This window comes from Cnephaeus nilssonii (assembly GCF_951640355.1).
Source record: "Cnephaeus nilssonii genome assembly, chromosome: 18".
NCBI lineage: Eukaryota > Metazoa > Chordata > Mammalia > Chiroptera > Vespertilionidae > Cnephaeus > Cnephaeus nilssonii.
The window spans coordinates 44698505-44708245 of record NC_137089.1 but is presented as its reverse complement, the minus strand read 5'-3'; the positions used below and the strand labels follow the sequence as shown (position 1 = coordinate 44708245).

At 44.5% G+C, this 9741-nt stretch overlaps 1 protein-coding gene across 2 annotated transcripts in view; it reads left to right on the top strand.

Annotated features, from left to right (window-relative positions):
- Window positions 1-1128: 1128 nt before the first annotated feature.
- The window catches only part of RB1CC1 (RB1 inducible coiled-coil 1), a 68337-nt gene continuing 59724 nt past the window's right edge, over window positions 1129-9741 (top strand). For both annotated transcript variants that reach the window (XM_079796057.1, XM_079796056.1), the window contains exon 1: window positions 1129-1516. The gene's annotated coding sequence lies outside the window, so the exon portion shown is untranslated. The remainder of the gene's footprint in view (window positions 1517-9741) is intronic.

Genomic DNA, 9741 nt, shown 5'->3' with positions numbered 1-9741 from the left:
AAAGTAAAATGATTTGCCAACACAAGATCTCTCTGCAATACATAGGAATGGAAAATTAAAAACAAAGTGGTAAAAATAATAGTTCTTTTCAAACCTAACTTCCAGGTGCCAGGTCAGGTGATGAAAACGGAAAATCCCTAGTGCTTACCAGTTGGTTCAATGTGCTTTTTGTGTGTGTTTGTTAAAAATCAGTTTCCACCATGACAAATGAAGGATTGCACACTACTTTCTAATAGTATTTGTTCTGTTTTGGTGCCCTTGAAAAGGGTGATAATTATTTTTATGAAACACAACTCAAAAGCCCTCTGATGACTTAGTGGTAACACCGCTAAGCTTACTCGTACCAGACATTCCTGGATATAAAAGGAATTTAAAATATCATATGATTTTTCTATGGGTAACTTCTCAGATTTTTAATACTCCAGAGCCTGTGGCTTCAAGTCATTGCCTGTGAATGCTCATCTTCTCAATCAGGATTCCCCTTGCTGATCGAGTTCAGTACTCATGCTAGAACTAGAGAAATCAGTATTGATAAGGCCCAAGAGTGGTGGCCGCGGCGTCGCGCTTTCATCTCCATCCCCATCGACCGCGCCGGGCCTCTCTTCCCCGTCGGATGTTTCCGTAGCCTTACCTGCTCTGAGAACTCGGTGCCGGCCCCGCCCGCAGACACTTGTCAGCCGCGGGCAGTCCAGGCCCCGTGGGATGTGGTGGGGGTGGGGATGGCAGCCTGGCCCCAGCCCCGCCGGCCCACAGCCCTCCAGGCCCCTCATCCTCCAACACGCGGGCAGCCCGGGGGGCAGGAGACCAGACCCCGCCCCAGGGCTGGCCCCACTCCTCCGCGACAGGCTGAGAGACGAGCCCTTTCCCCTGGAGCTGCTCCGGACTTCCGCAGGGTCCGCCTCGCTCGGGCCAGCTCGCGGTGGCAGGGAAGGTCAAGTTCACCTTGCGGGACTGCGCGCCGGTCCGCGGCCACAGCACCCAGGCCGCCCAGCCCGGTCTCCCAGGTCAGGAGAGGACAGCGCCGGCCGGCGGACTCCTCCCCTTTCCCGGCAGGCCCCCGACTTCCGGACCTGCGCGCCGCCCCTCTGCGCCGCCGGGCCGCCCCTCCCCCGCCCGCCGACTCCCGGCATGCTCCGCGGAGGAAGGAACGGAGTCGACAATAACAAACCCTGCTACGGCCGCGTCCGCGGGCCTGCCGAACCCTCACCCTCGGCGCTGCCTCAGAGTCCTCCTGTCGCCACGGCCCCTCGGCTCTGACGGGCCGCGGCCCCCTTCCCTCCCGGCCCCCGACGCAGAGCCGAGGGGCCTGACCGCGTCCCTTCTCCGCCCGGACCCCTCCCTCCCGCCCGCCCGGAGTTCGGGGCCGCGGCCGGCACTGGGACGCCGGCGATTGTGTCGGTTGGCAGAGCCGGATGGGCGGTTGGTAGCCGCCGCCGAGGACGAGGCGGCGGCGGAAAATGGTGCCAGGGGCTGCCGGCTCTGCTGCTGCCGCCGCCGACGGAGGAGGTGCTGCCAGGTGGGTGCCGCCGCCGCCGCCGCCCGTGTCCTCTTCCCCCATCTGGCCCCGCGGCCGCGCTGGGCCCGGGCACCGGGGTCCGGCTGGGCTGGAGCGCCGCCCGCGCACAGGTGTGAGCCCGCGGGCCCCGCGCCGCCGGTCCCTGCAGGTGTTGCCTGGCGGTCGCCTCCCAGCACCCCAGCCCCTGTGCCAACCGGGCTCCTCGGAAGCCCCACTGGGCTGCGGGAGGTGTGGGGTGGGCTCGCCCGGCCGGGCTTGCCTGGGCTTCCTCCGACGGGGCCCCCAGGATGCCTGCCTGTCCGGACGCGCCTCTGGCAGCCTTGCGGGAGTGGCCGATGGGGAGAGACGCCCCGAACCTACCGGGACGCATCCTCACTTCGTTGTCACCCCCGCCGGGCTCAGCCCTAATGGAGCCTTTGACTTGAGAAACCCGAGAGTGGAATTGGGCCGAGGCCGAACTAAGCGTACCGTGGGAGAAACGGAGAGAGAGAGAGAGAGGCGTCTTTGTCCCGACCCCGGAGTTCGAGGATCGGTATAAAGTTACTCCCAGGAATGACTCAGCCCCTGCCTGCCCCACCGATAGATTTGGGATGGAGTATGTATGCGGATTTCACAACTTCCTTCGTAGAAACAGAACAACAGGAGAAATGGCAGCTTCTCGGAAGATCGTTCTAGTTTCTTCCACTGCCTGGTGGATGTGCTTTGTTTGTTTACAGTTTCATAATCTCGCCTTCTCCGTCATGACTCTTTAAAGTGTGGTCACACCACAAAGTGATGTGGGCCTGAGTGCCAAGGAAGATTGATAGGCTTACTCTTTGATAGAGTCACGTTACTGCAGGACATTAAGCTAGAGAGGAATGTTCGCCTTCAGTCATGGAGCTGTGATTGGGGCCATATGGAAATGTGTCTGTATTGCTAACCGCTTCATTGCATAGTTTCCAGTGTGTGTGTGTGCGCATGGTGCTTGAATGGTTTATCCCAAGGATTGGAAGGTTAGCAAGTAAGGCAACTATTTTTAATTTAACAAGACAACTCTGGGTTTAATGGAGAATCTCCTTATTGTATTTCGCTATTTGATACAAAAAGGGTCCTCCTTCCAATGCTGATATTACTATGAGAAGCAGAAGGACCGCCGAGTAAGGTGGTTGATGTAATTTTTGAGAGGCTATTTGATCTGTAAGTAGACCATTGCAAAGGATGTGAAGATACCTTGCTTTCTGTTATTTAATGTGACAGAATATGGCCCGAATGAACATATTTTCTCAGGAATATTTATGTCATGATTTTATTTGTGTTTTTTTTTTGTGTGTGGTTAATCCTCACCTGAGGATATTTTTCCGTTGATTGTTTTAGAGAGAGTGGAAGGGAGGAGGAGAGATGGAGAGAGAGAAACCTGGATGTGAGAGAGACATTGATTGGTTGCCTCCTGCGAGGCTGGCCAGGGCTGGGGATTGAGCCTGTAAGCCCTGCAACAGGCACGTGCCATTACCAGGAGTGGAACCGGGACTGTGGGCCCACTCTATCCACTGGGCCGAACCGGCTAGGGCTACATAGTGTTTTAAAACCTAGATGTTGATAAATGTTTGTTAATAAATATCTGTTGATGGAAATTGGGTATGGACTCACACCACTTTTAAAAGTAATTTTATTTAGTCTACTTTGAATCTTTTATGTTTACATTAGGATTAGTTATTGGCCTAATTCTTTTTTTTTAATTTAATTTTTAAAAATCTTTATTGTTGATTTTTGTCCTCCCTTTTCCCCCATTGACCCCCTCCAGCTCACCCCTACTCCCCGCCCCAGGCCTTCACCACCCTATTGTCTGTGCCCATGGGGTATGCCTATATGTATAGGAGGTCTTTAGTTGATTACCTCCCACCACCCACCCTCCCCTGCTTTCCTTCTGAGATCCCGCACTCTGTTCCATGCTTCCATGTCTCTGGATCCACTCATTCATCAGTTTATTTTGTTACTTAGATTCCACATATGAGTGAGATCATGTGATACTTGTCTTTTTCTGATTTACTTCACTTAGCATGATACTCTCCAGGCCCCTCCATGTTGTCTCAAAGGTTAAGAGATTCTTTTTTTTTTTTTTTTACTGCTGCATAGTATTCATGGTGTAAATGTACCACAGCTTTTTTTTTTTCTTTTTTCAAAAATTTTTAAAAATTTCTTTATTGATTAAGGTATCACATATTTGTCCTCATCCCCCCATTCCCATCCCACACCCCTCCCTGCACATGCCCCCACCCCCCATACCACAGCTTTTTTATCCACTCATCTACTGATGGACACTTGGGCTGTTTCCAGATCTTAGCTATTACAATTGTGTTGCTATGAACATAGGCTGCATATATTCTTTTTGATTGGTGTTTTGGGTTTCTTAGGATATATTCCTAGAAGTGGGATCAGAGGGTCAAATGGCAGTTCCATATTTAATTTTTTGAGGAAACTCCATCCTGTTTCCATAATGGCTGCACCAGTCTGCATCCCCACCAGCAGTGTGTACTAGGGTTCCTTTTTCTCCATATCCTTGCCAGCACTTGTCATTTGTTGGTTTGTGGATGGTAGCCATTCTGATGGGTGTGAGGTGATACCTCATTGTCGTTTTAATTTGCATCTCTACATTGGCCTAATTCTTATATGCTGTTATTGGATAACAGGAAAGACAATGGAGGTGGTATTCTTGTCTTTTGAGAAAATTTTTCTGACACTTGCTAACAAGCACAAAGTTGGAATGCCTGGCAGATTGACTTTTTAGTAAATCAAATTCATAAAGTCCGAAAGGGCAGAGGACACAAGACCTTTGTTCTTGAAAAGCCACACTTGAACCTGAACGGTTATTATGTAATCTTGAGAAGAGCTTTATTTGGCTTCTGAGTTAGAGAATTTTCGCGCATTCAGCCAATGTTGAAGCACCTGCTAGATGCTTTACATTGCAAATGTGTATAACTTATTAATTTTTAAAAAAAGGAATGGTTAGTAAAATTTTTTCATTTAGGTAATAGTATTCACTAACCCCAGTTAAGCTTTTCTTAATTGGTGGATGTGCTTTGTTTATAGTTTCATAATCTCGTCTTCTCCATCTACAGAAAATACTGGTTCAAAAAACTTGTGAAAAATCTAGCAGTTTCTTTCCACACACATTCATTCCTACAGTTATTTACTTACCACAGACCATTGAACCAGTTACTGTGAGAAATATAAGAATGTGTAAGAAAGTATTCTTGCCTTATAAAAGAAAATTGGAGCTCTGTATAAAAATAATTATAATTGAGCATTCTTGGAAATTTGAAGAAAATATACTGAAGACATTTGGGCTTTTACGGAGTAGGGTATTTCTAGGAGAAGAAAAAGAATGATAGGACATGGATAAGTCACTGTTTCTCTTTATTTTTTTATCTTTATTGTTCCTCCCATTGCCCTCCTCCACCCATTTGGTTAGTAATTATTCAGACTATCTGTTGAAATTATATATATATATATATATAATGTGTATATATATGTATATGTATATGTACATGTATATAAATGAGTTAGGCGAACTTGAGGAATTAAAAAAACCAGAATTCACATTTAAAGGAAGTGTCACAATTTGATACTGCTATCCTTTAACAATTATACCATACACAGCTCTGGGGGTCATACCCCAATTGGTTATAGTAATATAGGAAAAATAGCTGTTAGTTCCTTACTTGGTATACTTTGAAGGTAGGAGAGATATTTTGTAGTAGACTTGACTTAAATTCATTTTAATGGTTCTTTTGAGTCTTTGTTAAGCAGAAGCTGTCAAATGATATGCTATACATGAAAAAAAAATGAAACAATAATACTAATTCAAAATGACAAAATCTGATGATATTCTTAATTGGGATAACTTTTTTTCAGATTGCTTACTTACTAACATTTCCAAATTTAGTTTTTTTTTTTTTAAACATATTTTATTGAATTTTTACAGAGAGGTAGGGAAAGGGACAGAGAGTTAGAAACATAGATGAGAGAGAAACATTGATCAGCTGCCTCCTGCGCACTCCCCACCGGGAATGTGCCCGCAACCAAGGTACAGGCCCTTGACAGGAATCGAACCTGGGACCCTTCAGTCCGCAGGCCGACGCTCTATCCACTGAGCCAAACCGGTCAGGGCAACATTTCCAAATTTAAATGATCTTTGTTGAGCATTATACATAATTTTATGAATGTCAGACATCAGTCCAAGTAAGTTGTATAGTGGTATGTAGGATGTTATTTCACTTTTATAAAACCAAACTGTCTTTGTATACACAAGTATTTCCTGTATACATAGGAAAAAACTCTGAAGGACACACTTTAAACTATTAAAAGGTATTCCTGTTATTGCCATTCTTTTGGTGCTGTTCTTATATGAAGATATTTGTTTAGTTGTAGGCAAGACATTCATTTATCAGGCTCTGAACCTCTATGGAAAGGTTCTCTTTGGGGGAATACTCTGCCCAAGACTGAAAGTGTTGGCCAGCCAATACAGGTTTTGGGCTCGATCCCCAGTAGGGGGTGTGCAGGAGGCAGCTGATCTATGTTTCTCTCTCATCAATGTTTCTCTCTATCCCTCTCCCTTCCTCTCTGTAAAAAAAATCAATAAAATATATTTTAAAAAACTAATTTTAAAATTTGAATATATTAGATCAGTGGTCGGCAAACTCATTAGTCAACAGAGTCAAATATCAACAGTACAACGATTGAAATTTCTTTTGAGAGCCAAATTTTTTAAACTTCTTCTAATGCCACTTCTTCAAAATAGACTTGCCCAGGCCATGGTATTTTGTGGAAGAGCCACACTCAAGGGGCCAAAGAGCCACATATGGCTCGCGAGCCGCAGTTTGCCGACCACGGTGTTAGATTATCTCACAGTAAGCTGGAATGACCTACCTAATCATTATGTTGGTAATCTTTCAAAGAGGAAATTGTAAATTATTCTCCAGTTGGTAAATTGGTTAGACATTTTTTTTATGAACATAAGAGATGCTTTCTTGTTCTTTTCCTTATGTCCAGTTGTAACCCCTGTATATTTGGGAATCAATGCATTGGAGTCAGTATTTTAAAACATACATCCCCCCAGCCCCCATTTTTAGCTGACTGTATCCCAGAAGGATCCTTGAGGAACAAATGTCCTTTCGTTACTGGAAGATTGCATAGGTGGGATTTCTCCATTGCTAGTGGAGTGCGTTGTCCCTTTCCCCCTGGGAGCTGGAGGTCTGGTTCTTGTGATATCTTGAGAATTTTCTAAGACTTGCGTGGGAGAATGAGATGTGGTAGAAAGGTGTATTTGTGCGAAATTATATCCCTCAGTTTCCAAAGTGCCATATCCCTTAAATCAGTCCTGGGAAATGTGCAGCTGGGGCTTCAGCAGAGCTTGAAGCAAAGCCACTGTCCAGTTTCCATTCCATGGTGAAATTGAGTCAGGTCCCACATGGCTGTGGGAGCCTGCCCCCTGCAACAGGAGAGCCAGGAGTGCAAGAGGGCCAAGAGAGCACACGTCGTTTGTTCAGGAGCTTATGTATCTCAGATTTTCCACCCTTGCAGTGCCCATGTCTGTCTGGCCAATGTCTTGTTCCCAGGTGTGACTGACAGGTAATCACCTTTTCTGTATCACCTAGACCTCACTGGGCATGCGTCTATTGTCCCGTCTCTTCCTCCAGCAATCTGAGGAGAACATACCTGGAGAGTGCTAAATTGCAGCTTTCTGGCAAAGCTGTACAATGGCATGCCTATATTATCTGGCCTTCCCTTTACTCCTTTCCTGTTAATTAATATCAGGTTATTACATTGGTACCACTTTGATATGAAATCTCCTCCCCTCCCCACATAATTGATATTACCTCTATAGTTAGTTAAGAGCTCTGTAAGTTCAGAAGTGGGGAAAAGAATACTGTGGGCCACCACCTGTGATTAGGGAAGACTTCCCAGAAGTGCTAATAGGACCATTCTTGGATGAGTAAAATTTAGATAAGTAGAAATGGTGGAGATTTTATCTGGCAGGATTTTGTAAAGTGAGAGTATAGGTTTTTTGTAGTGGAGTAGTTGGAGATAACTTCTAGAAATATAAACGGGTTAATTATTAAGTCCTTGAATGTTGGAGTTAAAGTTATAATTGCTACCATTTTTAAAGCGTTACATTTTTCTTTGCATTGTGAACGAATCTGAAGTACATTATTTCTATCCTCTTATTCATTCTGTAGAAGGTAATATTTCAGTTTATAGATGGTGAACTGTTGTGTACTTTATCTGAACCTCATTGGGAGAGATTAGACTTGCCCCCAAATCTGCCATTATAATGCTAATCTAGTTTTATGCCAGAGATGGCAAATTTACCTGCTTCAAGGGGCAAGCAGATAATGAAATTAAGTGAAACCATCTGGGTACTGAACTGAGGTCAGGAGAGATAGCTGCAAAGAAACAAGCAATAGAGCAGGGCACGCCATTGGTTTGTGGCCTCTGTGGGCAACAGTGAGGCTCTAGGGAAGAGACTTGAGGAGGAAGCAGCCTGACTACCATGGTTGTAACTGGTAGAAGTGTTCAGGAAGGGCTGGAGAAGGCTGGAGGCTTAAAGGCATTTGCAGGCTCTAAAATAAGGGTAATGTCATTTGAAAATGAGGGGTTGGATTATGAAGGAAAAAAATGGATAGGATTTAAATAGAAATAACAAGTTTTGAGTAAAAAGAGAATGATAGGTTTTGTTGACAAAAGAAGTTAGGGAATAGTTTTAAAGGGAAAGCACTGAATTGAAATTGGGACATGATGAGTTTGAAGTAACAGAATGACTTCTACTTGGAGATATTTAGCATCAGCTGAGTTCAGGACACTGATCTGGATTAGTTAATAATAGTAACTGATGTTTGTATTGCATGTTAGTTTGCATTGATCTTCCATATATGTGTAGATGTTTCTTTATTTCCTCACAATAAGCTTATGAGATACAGATAATTTCTTTCCTTTTTGTAATCAAAGTAATTTGTTAAATAAGGCCAGTCAGGATCACAAAGTCAAATAGTGGGGGCAGGACTTGAATTAACGGATCTTCTGATTCCAAAACTCATGTTCTTTCCACATTCTATTCTCTATTTTATGTATACATAAAGTAACAGTTGGAGCCCTGGCCAGGCTCATTAGGGTGAAGTGCCATCCTTTACACTGAAAGGTTGTGGGTTCAATTCCTGGACAGGGCACATATCCAGGTTGTGCGTTTCAATCCCTGGTCCAGGCCCTCATGGGAGGCAATTGATCACGTTTCTCTCTCACATTGATGTTTCTCTATCCCTTTCCCTTCCCCTCTCTCTAAAATCAATAAATACATATCCTCAGGCGAGGATTAAAAGAAAAGATAACAACTGGAGAACTAAATATAAATGATAGTGAAGACAAGTAGAGTGGGGAGGCAGATCTCCACTGGGACATCACATTGGAGGCCAGAATGGGGACTGCAGATGAGGATAATTGTCTTGCTCTCTGAGTTTGATCCACTCTTCTAGGGCAGCATATTCAGGGTCTATTTCTTTTCTTTTTAAAAATATATCTATATTGATTTCAGAGAGGAAGAGAGAGAGAGAGAGAGAGAGAGATAGAATCATCAATGATGAGAGAGAATCATTGATTGGCTGCCTCCTGCAAGCCACCACTGGGGATAGGGCCAAAACCCGGGCATGTGCCCTTGACTGGAATTGAACCCACAGGCTAACCCTCTATCCACTGAGCCAAACCGGCTAGGGCGAGCTGTTTCTTATAGTCAACATCAGATGAAGAGATGGTGTTTGTTTGAATAAATGCACACAGTAGCTGCTACAGCCTATCAGTTTCCTTTATTTATTGCAGCCTATCAGTTTCCTTTATTTATTGTAAGTATTATGGAACAGGGGAATGGCACTTAGGTCATTTTTACTCTTTAATATTTTCTAAAGCCTCTGTTGGATTGAGAGCATTATTGCCCCAGATCATGAAAAGAAAAAGAAAGATTGATAGACTGTTCCAGAATGAAGGAGAGTGAATATATTTTACAACTAAATGCAATATATGATACTGAATTGGTCCCTGGATAGGGGGGGAACACTGTAAAAGAGATTATTGGAGTAATAATTTGCATATGGACTGTGAATCCTATATAATAAAAGTAATATGCAAATCGACTGAACGGTGACCATCTGAGACCATGCTATGACACCCACTGGCACCAGGCTAGCCAAGGTGGGTGTGAT